Below are 16,476 nucleotides of genomic sequence, written 5' to 3'. Positions count from 1 at the left end.
GCGATAATATTGAAATGGAAGGAGTATCAGACCACTGCAAATCTACCAAGACCTGGCCGTCCCTCTAAACTTTCAGCTCATACAAGGAGAAGACTGATCAGAGATGCAGCCAAGAGGCCCATGATCACTCTGGATGAACTGCAGAGATCTACAGCTGAGGTGGGAGACTCTGTCCATAGGACAACAATCAGTCGTATATTGCACAAATCTGGTCTTTATGGAAGAGTGGCAAGAAGAAAGCCATTTCTTAAGGATATCCATAAAAAGTGTAATTTAAAGTTTGCCACAAGCCACCTGGGAGACACACCAAACATGTGGAAGAAGGTGCTCTGGTCAGATGAAACCAAAATTGAACTTTTTGGCAACAATGCAAAACGTTATGTTTGGGGTAAAAGCAACACCCTGAACACACCATCCCCACTGTCAAACATGGTGGTGGCAGCATCATGGTTTGGGCCTGCTTTTCTTCAGCAGGGACAGGGAAGATGGTTAAAATTGATGGGAAGATGGATGGAGCCAAATACAGGACCATTCTGGAAGAAAACCTGATGGAGTCTGCAAAAGACCTGAGACTGGGACAGAGATTTGTCTTCCAACAAGACAATGATCCAAAACATAAAGCAAAATCTACAATGGAATGGTTCAAAAATAAACATATCCAGGTGTTAGAATGGCCAAGTCAAAGTCCAGACCTGAATCCAATCGAGAATCTGTGGAAAGAACTGAAAACTGCTGTTCACAAATGCTCTCCATCCAACCTCACTGAGCTCGAGCTGTTTTGCAAGGAGGAATGGGAAAAAAATCTCGATGTGCAAAACTGATAGAGACATACCCCAAGCGACTTACAGCTGTAATCGCAGCAAAAGGTGGCGCTACAAAGTATTAACTTAAGGGGGCTGAATAATTTTGCACGCCCAATTTTTCAGTTTTTGATTTGTTAAAAAAGTTTGAAATATCCAATAAATGTCGTTCCACTTCATGATTGTGTCCCACTTGTTGTTGATTCTTCACAAAAAAATACAGTTTTATATCTTTATGTTTGAAGCCTGAAATGTGGCAAAAGGTCGCAAAGTTCAAGGGGGCCGAATACTTTCGCAAGGCACTGTACGTAGCTAATGAGCTAAGCTGTAGCATTAGCAATGTCTTTCAAAAGGAGACAACTGTCACGTTCGTCGTAAGGATCGGACCAAGGCGCAGCGTGAGTAGAGTTCCACATAATAAGTTCCACACCTAGACATACAAAAACTCGAGTACCCACCCTCGTCACACCCTGACCTATCCAAAATATATAGAAAACAGAGATATCTAAGGTCAGGGCATGACAACAACTCAGAAATGCAGAATTTCTGGAGATTTAAAAAAAAATCTGACAATGAGTCTGAAAGTGTCAGAGGACCCCTTGTCCACTGACAAAGTCCCAGTTCCCTTTGAAGATGCTGGTGGTGATGGAGGTAGACTGACAGTGGATGAAGTACAGGAGTTCTGTGGTAGATGGAAGGCTGCCAACCATTTCACCCCTCTTGGCCCTGCTGTTTGAGTTGATGAATCCCAGTCTGGAGTGCAACGCCCCTTGCCATTTCCATCTGAGGGAGAGTGCTTCAAATTGTTTCTGATAGAGGAGCTGGTGGGAGACACAGTAGGGACCAATTGCTATGCCTTGGAACTACAGGAAAAGAGAGACCCAGGAGTGGGGGGACAACCACAATTAGTGAAATGTATGCATTCCTGGTGACAGTAAAGAAGAACTCCCTAAGAGAATACTGGAGCAGAGATCCTATGTTTGCAACTCCCTTCTTTGCCACCCTCTTTTCCCAAGACTGCTTTCTAGTTCTGCTGCTATGACTGTATTTCATCAACAATGCTACTGCCATTCTAAATGACCCGTTATACAAAATAAGAAATGTTAACAGCTGGCAGTAAAGTGCCATGACAAACGAGACGTCCATGTCCTCTCCAATGTCCATACAGCAACCATGTCGGCCACAGGGAAGGTGGACCACCTGACGGGAGAGAGAAACAAACCAGACTGTGTGCTTGACTATAACCTCAAAATGGGGGCAGTGGATAAGGCTGACATGATAAACAGCTTTGTGGAATGCACTCAGAAAACGACCAAGTAGAATAAGATATTTTTCGAGGGTAGTGTCAAAATACAACATGCCAATACTTCTGACGCATTTAGCATTGTTTTACAGAGCTAATAGAAGATTGTAACTAGCTACATAAGCACGATTGAATATAACACCATAAAAGGTGAGTAACATGAGTAAAGTTACCTCGCGTGTCCGCGGTTATAAGGAATATACACAAATATATTATGCTCCATACACACAGTGAGCTACAGTAGAAATGGTATAACACGACACACAGAAACTATTATAACGTAATTAGGCACTTTGATAGAAACGCAGTCTGGATTTGAAGATGGGTGTCTGTAGTGACGCCTCTAGCACTGAGACGCTGTGCCACTTGGGAGTCTTAAGGCCAGGGTAGCTTCAAAATACAACACATGCTAATACTTTGTCAACTTCCGACTTCAACTGTAGATGTACATATTACCTCAATTACCTCGACTAACCTGTGCCCCAGGGATATACTGTCCCCATCCGTACAGCCATCTGGGTTCTTAGTACATCGCGCAGACAAGAATAAAGAACTCTCTTTATTCAAGATGGCGGACGGAAGAAAGGGCGGTGCGGCAGGTGCCGCTTCTCATTCGAATGCTGTAATTTTATCTAAACCATCAGGTGTACGCCGACCCCAGCTAAGTAACTCATGCAAAGAGTTAAAGCGCAATTATGTGTTTTATCTCCAGTACTCTGCCATGATTGTCAGTTATGTAGCTGCTCTTCTGATAATCTCAGTGCTTCCTTGCTGGGATGACACAAATCTACTGCCTGAGAATATCAACACCAAACACATTGGTTCACCGTTCCACGGGAGCGGACAGTACACAGCGTACCATAATGTTCTGAATAATGGCCAAGTCTATCTCGCTCCCTATTCCACTGAACCGCTAAGGCGTAACAAACACAAGTCCAACATTTATCGGAAACTGTTAAACTACCTGTTCACTACCCTCCTGCTCTCCAGGGATGTGCAACTCAATCCTGGGCCCAACATCACCGAGCCAGCGATACGCACTGGAGTGGAAAGAGGTGGATGGCCTGTCCACTGATCGTTGCCGCTGTGGAAGTGGGTGAGTGCTATGGTCCCATGGTTTCTCTCAACACACCCGGCTCCAGGATAGATTTTGACTCTTCAAACATACCCAAGTCGCTATATGTGATCCCTGACTCTGCTTCTGGTACCCAAGCTGTTTTAATTAGTTCCCTGCATCCAGTGCAAACGGGAGGGATTGTTAATTACGCTACCGAACTGCCCCTAATCAAAACTAAACAAAACGGCCTAAACCCAGCCGTCAGAAATCACCGAAAATTTAACTTTTTTCAATGTGTCAATCACTCTCGAGTCATCTGGGACCCACGAGCTAAGCCCAAGGGACTACTAGGGGGGCACTTGAACATTCATAGTGTCATTCCAAATAGTGATCACATTCAACATCTACTCACAGGCTCCAACCTTGACTTCCTCTGCCTCTCAGAGACATGGCTCCATAAAACCTCTCCATATGCTGCTTTGATTGTGCCTGGCTACAATGTTTTCAGGAGAGACAGGATTGAAGGAAGAGGAGGGGGTGTGATGATTTACATTAAAGAACATATCCGATGTAAACAAATTGAGTGGTCATGTGATAATGAACTAGAATGTATTGGCCTGAACGTTACACTGTCTCCCCAAATGTCTTTACCCTTATTGGAATGTATAGGCCACCTTCCACCAAAAGAGTGTTTTTTGATCAGTTTAATGACATGCTTAGGGAATGTGACTTTGGGAAAGAGGTCATCTTAATGGGAGATTGTAACGTTAATTATGAAGACAAGTTTTGTAGGAAAACCCTCAAACGGATCACTAACACCTTTGTCCTTACACAGATCACTAATACCTTTGTCCTCAACCAGGGTGATTTGTTGCTCTAAAACACAGATTGATTTGGTGTTCAGTAATAAACCAGAGAGAGTGACTAAATCATTCAATATTGTTACTAGGCTATCTGATCATAGTGTAATGACCTGACTAGATCATAAAGGAACAATTGTCCAGACAGAGGATTGAGTTTTAGAATTGACGGTGTATTAAACCAACTTTACACAGGCTACTGTTTGGCCGTAGCCCACGCCAAATAAATGAAAGATAACCCACAAGCTAATCGTGACCTTCTCTTGTGAAGCCCAGATGTAAGAGATAGAACAAAGGCTAAACCTGGTCTTAACTTCCAATGCTCCATCACCCTGCCCAACCCCCCTCCACGCCACTCCGCCAACTGCCAGGATGCCCGGCATCAGAACATTCCAGGCATTCCCGTGATTGACAGATAGCAGGTTGATTGGCATGTCGGACCCTGCGAACACTGGGTACTGGTAAGTACAACACAACCACCTACTAGCCTAACACATAACACACAGCTGTCTGTGCGGGTCGCTACAATAATCTGAAATTTATAGCCAGAAAGCTGTCTAAGAGCAGGTTTAACCTCTCTACTGTTAGAAAGCCGGATCAACTAAGAATAACTAAGAGTGAATGAAGCTATTTTGAAAACGCAATTAAGGGAATTAACTGGAATGATCTCTTGTCCTATACAGACGTGGAAGCTGATAGTCAGGTTATTCTATCCACAATCCAGACTACAATAAATGGTTTCCTAAAGAAAATCAAATCCAAACCTGGCCAAAAGAGCACTCTTCCTTGGCTAAATGGAGAAATCTGGAAATTGATGAAAGAACGAGATTATGCTCTAAAAATAGCCCTAAAATCTCAATTAGAGCATGACAGACAGACAGTAGGTTTACCATGTTGAGAAATAAGGTGATGAAAGAAATCAGACAGGCCAAGGCAAACTTTTTTATTAACATAAGTGGTGAAGCAGAGGGAAATTCTAAACCGATCTGGGAGAATCTAAAAAAGTTAACAGGGAAAGACCATAGTAACACTGCAAAAAGACTAGAAATCATGGTGAATAACAATCTAACACAGGATGCAGTCGAAATAGCAATAGCTTTCAATTCCTACTTTTTTTTACTCTGTCAGGGTACTGACACAGAACCCCTCCACTGGTTTCTTGAGCTCAGTGCTAGTAAATGATGCTCAACCTGTCTTCATCATAAGGGAGGTTTCTGAGTCTAAGGTGAACAGGGTGATTAGCTCACTCTAAAGCCAAATATGTGTTTGGGCTGGACTCTACCTTTCTTAAAAACTACAAAGAGTCACTCATTGGCCCCATTACTAAGGTCACCAACACATCTATTGGTCTCAGGGTGTTTCCAAGGGTATGGAAGTCGGCCATAATAACGGCCATCTTTAAATCAGGCGACCTTGCTGACGTGAGTAACTACAGGCCCATTAGTATACTACCTGTGGTGTCAAAGGTTGTTGAAAGGTGTGTAGCAGAACAACTGATTTCCCACCTCAACAACAGCCCCTTCACATTACACTCCATGCAGTTTTGCTTCCGAGCGAAACACTCCACTGAAACGGCCAACTGCTTTCTTCTGGAAAATGTGAAGTCCAAGATGGACAAGGGGGGCGTTGGGGCTGTGTTTCTGGACCTAAGGAAGGCTTTTGATACTGTTAACAATGAGATTCTCATCACAAAATTGTCCAAGTTCGACTTTTCCCCTGATGCCTTGAGATGGATGAAATCATACCTTGAAGGCAGAACTCAGTGTGCCAGAGTGAGCAATGAGCTGTCGCCCACTCTTAGCTGTGATGTGGGCGTGCCCCAAGGGTCAATACTGGGGCCCCTCCTGTTCAGCCTGTACATTAACGATCTGCCTTCTGTCTGTACTGGGTCTGAAGTTCAAATGTATGCAGATGATACAGTGATATATGTGCATGCAAAGAGCAAACAACAAGCTGCACAAGAACTCACTACTGTAATGGTCCAGGTTACAAAATGGCTCAGTGACTTGTGTTTGCATCTCAATGTGAAAAAGACTGTTTGCATGTTCTTCACAAAGAGGGCAACAGATGCTCCTGAGCCATATGTCTATGTGTCATGGGAGAAGCTCCAGGTGGTATCTGATTTTAAGTACCTTGGCATCATACTTGATTCCAACCTCTGTTTTAAAAAGGTGATTCAAATAACCAAATTCAACCTAGCTAATTTCCGATTTATACGAAATTGTTTCACTACAGAAGTAGCAAAACTGTACTTCAAATCTATGATACTCCCCCACTTACCATACTGCTTGACTAATTGGGCCCAAGCTTGCTGTACAACATTAAGACCTATTCAGTCTGTCTACAAACAGGCTCTCAAAGTGCTCGATAGGAAGCCCAATAGCCATCATCACTTTTACATCCTCAGAAAGCATGAGCTCCTGAGTTGGGAAAATCTTGTGCAATACACCGACGCATGTCTTGTATTCAAAATCCTAAATGGCCTGGCTCCCCCTCCACTCAGTATTTTTGTTAAACAGAAAACCCAAACATATGGCAGCAGATCCACAAGGTCTGCCATGAGAGGTGACTGTATAGTTCCCTTAAGGAAAAGCACCTTCAGTAAATCTGTTTTCTCTGTGAGAGCTTCCCATGTCTGGAATACACTGCCATCAGACACACATAACTGCACCATATATCACACTTTCAAAAAATGCTTGAAGACATGGCTAAAGGTCAATCAGATTTGTGAACATGGTCCCTAGCTGTGTGTTGCCGATTTCCATGTTGTCTGTTGTCTGTAGCTTGTGAGGTGTGGAAACACTTTGTTGCTTTTATGAATTTTGTCTTGCTGCTTTTTGTTCTATGTTGCTATGTCTGTATGCTACGTCTTGCTTGTCCTATGTTGCTCTGTCTGTATGCTATGTCTTGCTTGTCCTATGTTGCTATTGTCTATATTGTAATTGTTTTTAATAACCTGCCCAGGGACTGCGGTTGAAAATTATCCGGCTGGCTAAAACCGTCACTTTTACTGAAACGTTGATTAATGTGCACTGTCCCTGTAAAAATAAACTCAAACTCAAACTCGCTGGGAAGAAGAAAGGATGTGGTGTATGTTTTATGATTAACCACTCATGATTAGTACAGGAACTCAAGTCCTTTTGTTCACCCGACCTAGAATACCTCACAATCAAAGGCCGACTGTATTACCTCCCAAGAGAATTCTCTTTGGTTATTGTCACAGCCTTGTATATTCCCCCTCACGCCGATTCCACGACGGCCCTCAAGGAACTACACTGGACTTTATGCAAACTGGAAACCACATATCCTGAGTACGCATTTATTGTAGCTGGGGATTTTCACAAAGCAAATTTGGGGGAAACGCTACCGAAGTTAGACCAACACATTGACTGTAGTACTCGCACTGGTTAAACATTGGACCGCTGCTACTCAACTTTTCGAAATGCATACTCCCCTCCCCTTCAACAAATCTGATCACAACTTAATTTTGCTCCTCCCTTCCTATAGGCAGCAACTCAAACAGGAAGTACCTGTGCTAAGGTCTTTTCAACGCTGGTCTAACCAATCGGAATCCATGCTTCAAAATTGTTTTGATCATGCAGACTGGGATATATTCCGGGTAGCCATTTAACCATGGCAAGGTGACTGGGAATATGGCTGCAAAACATCACTACAGAGACAAAGGGGAGTCGTAGTTCAACGGCTCAGACACGAGACGTGTGTGGCAGGGTCTACAGACAATTAGGGACTACACAGGCAAAACCAGCCACGTTGTGGACACCGATGTCTTGCTTCCGGACAAGCTAAACACCTTCTTCGCCCGCTTTGATGACAACACAGTGCCACCAACGCGTCCCACTACCAAGGACTGTGGGCTTTCCTTCTTCGTGTTATCCCTCGCAAGGCTGCCGGTCCAGACGGCATCCCTAGCCGCATCCTCAGAGCATGCACAGACCAGCTGGCTGGAGTGTTCACGGACATATTCAATCTCTCCCTGTCCCAGTCTGCTGTCCCCACTTGCTTCAAGATGTCCACAATTGTTCCTGTACCCAAGAAAGCAAAGGTAACTGCACTAAATGACTATTGCCCCATAGCACTCACTTCTGTCATCATGAATTGCTTTGAGAGGCTAGTTTAGGATCATATCACCTCTACCTTACCTGAAACCCTAATCCCACTACAATTTGCTTACCGCCCCGGTATATCCACAGACAATGCAATCGCCATCGCACTGCCCTATCTCATCTGAGGAATACCTATCTAAGAATGCTGTTCATTGACTATAGCTCAGCATTCAAGACCATAGGACCCTCTAAGCTCATCATTAAGCTCGGGACCCAGGGTCTGAAACCCACCCTGTGCGACTGGGTCCTGGACTTCCTGATGGGAGGCCCCCCAGGGGTAAACATATGAAACAACACAGGGGCCCCACATGGATGCGTGCTCAGCCTCCTCCTGTTCACCCACGACTGTTCACCCATGACTGAATACAAAATAACAAAAGAATAGCCAAAACAGTTCTGACAGGTGCAACAAACACTAACAGAAAAATAACCACCCACAACTAACAGTGGGAAAACAGGCTACCTAAGTATGGTTCTCAATCAGAGACAACGATAGACAGCTGCCTCTGATTGAGAACCACACCCGGCTTTAACATAGAAATACAAAATCTAGACATACAAACATAGAATGCCCACCCACATCACACTGACCAAACAAAAAATAGAAACATACAAAGCAATCTATGGTCAGGGTGTGACACATAGTGTCTATGCCTAGGGCTCTGAGCATTTGTTTTGTTGCTGTTGAATTGGACTATTCTTGTCTCTGTACCTCATTTTAATTATCAGTGTGGTAGAGGTGTTTGTGCGTCATGTTTAGTCTGTAAGGAGTTTCACTGGAAAGGTCAGAGTCATTATGGGTGGCTAATCAGTGCTGCATCAATGGAGACGTATGCTTAACAACACCTGTAGCTGTCCATTGCCCTGCAGACCTGTGTGTGTGTGTGTGTGTGTGTATGTATGTGTGTATGTGTGTCAGAGGGGAAGGATGCCACATTGTGTGCCACCAGCAAATCTCCTAGGAGCTCTGAACGTGACCATATTCATCATTGCCCTTCAGACTGGGGGGAAAGGGGTGGAGGGTGCAGAGTGTGACAAACAAGTGTTGGCGACACTGAGCGATGACCTCGGTGGCGGGCGGGTGGTCCAACTTGGACTGGGTCAAAATTCTCTGAGGAACTCTTAATAGAAAATAGATTGGATGTACAATATGTTTCATGTACGTTTCTATGTAACATGACAGCTAGGCTTACAAAGCTAACGGTAATATACCAAAGTTACCCAGAACTTTAAGTAATTTAGGTAATTAACAGGTAATCTATGGCAATGTATGGTAATGTAGGCTTGGCCCTAATTTATGTGCTCTCTGTCACCTGGAGCTTCATTGCAAATGGTCCAGGAACACAAGGAAGCACAAAGGACAATGGCCAAGGACTAGTCAGCCATTCTCTAAGGGGCCAAACTGTGTCTCTCTGTTACAATATCCAGAGGACTGACTATTGAATGTGTGATAGAATAATACTATACTATCCATGTCTGGTATCTACATATTGTCCATTCGTTTCTAGTTGATAGACCATATGGTTCAAGAGAAAATATCAAATTAATGAAAAAATATATCCAATCAACAGTGGCATTTGAGACTCTTTCAGCTATTAACATTTTTCACAAATGCCACCAGTTTTGCACCAAAACATTTATATCAAAGACATCTTATTTTATTATTTCATATATTTCACATGTAATAATGCCACACAGGGCCAGAGATAATTACAGACACTTGTGATAATCTGAAGTACCCAAAAAGGCCACTAACTTTAAAGTTACAAAAATGTGTGTAGTTTACTGGTAAACTTTGAAAGTTACCAGAGATATACCCTCATTTGGCAACCCTAATAACAGCAGAATAAATTAATGAGGAATTGTCAGACATAGTGCCAATCACTGCCAAATAGACTAGTACTGTGAATTTAATATCACAAACATACACACATGATTGGTTGTTTTTTGTCTGCTTTTACCCCGATTGAGATTTCTGAACATTATTTATATCCTGTTAATGGAAGTTGATATGCAAAACCTCATTCTTTCCTCATTTACACTGGCTTTGAACTTTACCAACAGTTGCGTTTGGGTTGGAGCTATTGGACAGAACTTCACTGTGACTGCATACAACACATCAAGCTCGTTTGTCTCCATATTGTTTAGATATTCAGATACAGTATAATTTGATCCTTTGTTTGTAACTCCCACAATGTAATTCTAATCATCCCGGCGGCTGCTCCAAGACACCGTTGACAGAGAAGAGGAATAAGGTCTGGGCTCCTAGTCAGACCCAGGAGGTGTGCATACCATCCAACGCTTCAGAGTATGTTACCAGCTATTATTCAGTCCCTGGACAATACAGTAGACAAGCTCAGGGTGAAGATTTCATTCCAGAGAGACATCAGGGACTGTCACATTCTGTTTTACGGAATCACATCTTTCTCCGGATGTACTGTCCCCGTCCACCACTGGGGTACTCTGTCCATTGCACGGACAGGAAGAAAGAACTCTCCAGGAAAAAGAACAATGGAGGTGTATGTTTCATTGTGTGATTGTGGTAACTCAATCATTAAGTTTGCTGACTACACAACAGTGATTACCAACAATGACGAGACAGCCTACAGGGAGGAGATGAGGGCCTTGGCAGTAAGAATGAGGGCCTTGGCAGTAAGAATTCTGGCTCTCACAGACCTGTTAGTTTTTCTTTAAGAAGCCCTCCTGTTCTCCACTCATTACCTGTATTAACTGCACCTGTTTGAACTCGTTACCTGTATAAAAGACACCTGTCCACACACTCAATCAAACAGACTCCAACCTCTCCACAATGGCCAAGACCAGAGAGCTGTGTAAGGACATCAGGGATAAAATTGTAGACCTGCACAAGGCTGGGATGGGCTACAGGACAATAGGCAAGCAGCTTGGTGAGAAGGCAACAACTGTTGGCGCAACAACTGTTGGCTTCCTGTCAAGGCAAGGGCTGATTTCAAGGTTTTACTGCTAACCTACAAAGCATTACATGGGCTTGCTCCTACCTATCTCTCTGATTTGGTCCTGCCGTACATACCTACACGTACGCTACGGTCACAAGACGCAGGCCTCCTAATTGTCCCTAGAATTTCTAAGCAAACAGCTGGAGGCAGGGCTTTCTCCTATAGAGCTCCATTTTTATGGAATGGTCTGCCTACCCATGTGAGAGACGCAAACTCGCAAAGTCTTTACTGAAGACTCATCTCTTCAGTGGGTCATATGATTGAGTGTAGTCTGGCCCGGGAGTGTGAAGGTGAACGGAAAGGCTCTGGAGCAACGAACCGCCCTTGCTGTCTCTGCCTGGCTGGTTCCCCTCTTTCCACTGGGATTCTCTGCCTCTAACCCTATTACAGGGGCTGAGACACTGGCTTACTAGGGCTCTTTCATACCGTCCCTAGGAGGGGTGCGTCACTTGAGTGGGTTGAGTCACTGATTTGATCTTCCTGTCTGGGTTGGCACCCCCCCTTGGGTTGTGCCGTGGCGGAGATCTTTGTGGGCTATACTCAGCCTTGTCTCAGGATGGTAAGTTGGTGGTTGAAGATATCCCTCTAGTGGTGTGGGGGCTGTACTTTGTCAACGTGGGAGGGGTTATATCCTTCCTGTTTGGCCCTGTCCGGGGGTGTCATCGGATGGGGCCACAGTGTCTCCTGACCCCTCCTGTCTCAGCCTCCAGTATTTATGCTGCAGTAGTTTATGTGTCGGGTGGCTAGGGTCAGTTTGTTATATCTGGAGTACTTCTCCTGTCCTATCCGGTGTCCTGTGTGAATTTAAGTATGCTCTCTCTAATTCTCTCTTTTTCTCTTTCTTTCTCTCTCTCGGAGGACCTGAGCCCTAGGACCATGCCTCAGGACTACCTGGCATGATGACTCCTTGCTGTCCCCAGTCCACCTGGCTGTGCTGCAGCTCCAGTTTCAACTGTTCTGCCTGTGATTATTATTATTTGACCATGCTGGTCATTTATGAACATTTGAACATCTTGGCCATGTTCCGTTATAATCTCCACTCGGCACAGCCAGAAGAGGACTGGCCACCCCACATAGCCTGGTTCCACTCTAGGTTTCTTCCTAGGTTTTGGCCTTTCTAGGGAGGTGTAGAAGCCACTGTGCTTCTACACCTGCATTGCTTGCTGTTTGGTGTTTTAGGCTGGGTTTCGGTACAGCACTTTGAGATATCAGCTGATGTACGAAGGGCTATATAAATAAATTTGATATGATATGATATTAGAAAATGAAAGAAATTCAAGATGACGGTCAATCACCCTCGGTCTAGGGCTCCATGCAAGATCTCACCTCGTGGGGCATCAATGATCATGAGGAAGGTAAGGGATCAGCCCAGAACTACACGGCAGGACCTGGTCCATTTTTATTTTTTTATTTCACCTTTATTTAACCAGGTAGGCTAGTTGAGAACAAGTTCTCATTTGCAACTGCGACCTGTCCAAGATAAAGTGTAGCAATTCGACACATACAACAACACAGAGTTACACATGGAATAAACAAAACATAGAGTCAATAATACAGTAGAACAAAAGAAAACAAAAAGTCTATATACAGTGAGTGCAAATGAGGTAAGTTAAGGAAATAAATAGGCCATGTTGGCGAAGTAATTACAATATAGCAGTTAAACACTGGAATGGTAGATCGGCAGAAGATGAATGTGCAGGTAGAGATACTGGCGTGCAAAGGATCAAAATGAATAAATACCAGTATGGGGATGAGGTAGGTAGATAGATGGGCTGTTTACAGATAGGCTAAGTACAGGTGCAGTGATCTGTAAACTGCTCTGACAGCTGGTGCTTAAAGCTAGTGAGGGAGATTTGAGTCTCCAGCTTCAGAGATTTTTGCAATTCGTTCCAGTCATGGGCAGCAGATAACTGACCTGAAGAGAGCTGGGACCACAGTCTCAAAGAAACCCATTAGTAACACACTACGCCGTCATGGATTGAAATCCTGCAGCGCACGCAAGGTCCCCCTGCTCAAGCCAGCGCATGTCCAGGCCCGTCTGAAGTTTGTCAATGACCATCCGGATGATCCAGAGGAGGAATGGGAGAAGGTCATGTGGTCTGATGAGACAAAAATAGAGCTTTTTGGTCTAAACTCCACTCGCCATGTTTGGAGGAAGAAGAAGGATGAGTACAACCACAAGAACACCATCCCAACCGTGAAGCATGGAGGTGGAAACATCATTCTTTGGGGATGGTTTTCTGCAAAGGGGACTGGATGACTGCGCCATATTGATGGGGGATGGATGGGGCCATGTATCGCGAGATCTTGGCCAAAAACCTCCTTCCCTCATTAAGAGCATTGAAGATGGGTCGTGGCTGGGTCTTCCAGCATGACAACGACCCGAAACACACAGCCAGGGTAACTAACGAGTGGCTCCGTAAGAAGCATCTCAGGGTCCTGGAGTGGCCTAGCCAGTCTCCAGACCTGAACCCAATAGATAATCTTTGGAGCGAGCTGAAAGTCCATATTGCCCAGCGAATGCCCCGAAACCTGAAGGATCTGGAGAAGGTCTGTATGGAGGAGTGGGCCAAAATCCCTGCTGCAGTATGTGCAAACCTGGTCAAGAACTACAGGAAACATATGATCTCTGTAATTGCAAACAAGGGTTTATGTACCAAATATGAAGTTCTGCTTTTCTGATGTATCAAATACTTATGTCATGCAATAAAATGCAAATTAATTACTTAAAAATCATGCAATGTGATTTTCTGGATTTTTGTTTTAGATTCCGTCTCTCACAGTTGAAGTGTACCTATGATAAAAATTACAGACCTCTACATGTTTTGTAAGTAGGAAAACCTGCAAAATCGGCAGTGTATCAAATACTTGTTCTCCCCACTGTACATATGAGATGAGTAATGTAGGGTATGTAAACATATAAAAGTGGCATTGTTTAAAGTGGCTAGTGAAACATGTTTTTACATAAAGATGTCAAGAGTAATGTAGGGTACTGTATGTAAACATTATATTAAGTGGCATTGTTTAAAGTGGCTAGTGATACATTTTTACATCAATTCTTCCATTATTAAAGTGGCTGGAGTTGAGTCAGTATGTTGGCAGCAGCCACTCAATGTTAGTAGTGGCTGTTTAATAGTCTGATGGCCTTGAGATAGAAGCTGTTTTTCAGTCTCTCGGTCCTTGCTTTGATGCACCTGTACTGACCTCGCCTTCTGGATGATAGCGGGGTGAACAGGCAGCGGCTCAGGGGGTTGTTGTCCTTGATGATCTTTATGGCCTTCCAGTGGCATCGGGTGGTGTAGGTGTCCTGGAGGGCAAGTAGTTTGCCCCCGGTGATGCGTTGTGCGGACCTCACTACCCTCTAGAGAGCCTTACGGTTGTGGGCGGAGCAGTTGCCATACCAGGCGGTGATACAGCCCGACAGGATGCTCTCGATTGTGCATCTCCAAAGATTTGTGAGTGCTTTTGGTGACAAGCCTAATTTCTTCAGCCTCCTGAGGCGCTGCTGCGCCTTCTTCACCACGCTGTCTGTGTGGGTGGACCAATTCAGTTTGTCCGTGATGTGTACACCAAGGAACTTAAAACTTACTACCCTCTCCACTACTGTCCGTCGATGTGGATAGAGGGTGCTCCCTCTGCTGTTTCCTGAAGTCCACGATCATCTCCTTTGTTTTGTTGACGTTGAGTGAGAGGTTATTTTCCTGACACCACACTCCGAGGGCCCTCACCTACTCCCTGTAGGCCGTCTCGTCGTTGTTGGTAATCAAGCCTACCACTGTAGTGTCATCTGCAAACTTGATGATTGAGTTGGAGGCGTGCATGGCCACGCAGTTGTGGGTGAACAGGGAGTACAGGACAGGGCTCAGAGCGCACCCTTGTTGAGCCCCAGTGTTGAGGATCAGCGGGGTGGAGATGTTGTTACCTACCCTCACCACCTGTGGGCTGCCCGTCAAGAAGTCCAGTACCCAGTTGCACAGGGCGATGTCGAGACCCCGAGTCTCGAGCTTGATGATGAGTTTGGAGGGTACTATGGTGTTAAATGCTGAGCTGTAGTCGATGAACAGCATTCTCACATAGGTATTCCTCTTGTCCAGATGGGTTAGGGCTGTGTGGTTGCGATTGTCAGGTAGGGTGGAGGTGATATGGTCCTTGACTTGTCTCTCAAAGCACTTCATGATGACGGAAGTGAATGCTACGGGGCAGTAGTCGTTTAGCTCAGTTACCTTATCTTTCTTGGGAACAGGAACAATGGTGGCCCTCTTGAAGAATGTGGGAACAGCAGACTGGGATAAGGATTGATTGAATATGTCCGTAAACACACCAGCCGGCTGGGGATGTCGTCTGGGCCTGCAGCCTTGCGAGGGTTAACACGTTTAAATGTTTTACTCACTTCGGCTGCAGTGAAGGAGAGTCCACAGGAGAGTCCACAGGTTTTGGTAGCGGGCCGTGTCAGTGGCACTGTATTGTCCTCAAAGCGAGCAAAGAAGTTGTTTAGTCTGTCTGGTCCGCACGGGGCCCACTCCAGAGCACGCGTTTCCATTGCTCCAGGGTCTAATTGCGGCAAGCTTTACACTACTCCAGACTACTCTTGGCATTTCGCAAGGTGATCTTAGGCTTGTGTGCGGCTGCTTGGCCATGGAAACCCATTTCATGAAGCTCCCGACAAACAGTTATTGTGCTAACTTTACTCCCAGAGGCAGTTTGAAACTCGGTAGTTAGTGTTGCAACCAAGGACAGATGATTTTTTACATACTATGCTCTTCAGCACTCGGCTATCTCATTCCGTTAGCTTGTGTGGCCTACCACTTCCCGGCTGAGCCGTTGTTGCTCCTAGACATTTCCACTTCACAATAGCAGCACTTAAAGTTGACCGGGAAACTCTATCAGGGCAGAAACTTGACAAACTGACTTGTTGGAAAGGTGGCATCCTATCACAGTGTCACGTTGAAAGTCAATGAGCTCTTCAATAAGACCATTGTACTGCCCAGTGGTGGAAATATACTCAATTGTCATATTTGAGTAAAAGTAAAGATACCTTAACAGAAAATGACTCAAGTAAAAGTGAAAGTTACCCAATAAAATACTACTTTAGTAAAAGTCTATAAGTATCTGGTTTTAAATGTATTTAAGTACAGTGGTAGAAAAACTACTACATTGTCATACTTGGGTAAAAGTAAATGCTATACATCCTTATATTAAGCAAACCAGAAGGCACTATTTTCGTATAATTTTAAATTACGGACAGAAAGGGGCACACCAACACTCAGACATAATTTACAAACACAGTAGTTGTGTTTTGTGAGTCCTCCAGATCACAGGCAGTAGGGATGACAAAGTGTTATATTTATAGGTGCCAT

This window comes from Oncorhynchus nerka, linkage group LG2 (assembly GCF_034236695.1).
Source record: "Oncorhynchus nerka isolate Pitt River linkage group LG2, Oner_Uvic_2.0, whole genome shotgun sequence".
NCBI lineage: Eukaryota > Metazoa > Chordata > Actinopteri > Salmoniformes > Salmonidae > Oncorhynchus > Oncorhynchus nerka.
This window is presented reverse-complemented; position numbering follows the sequence as displayed.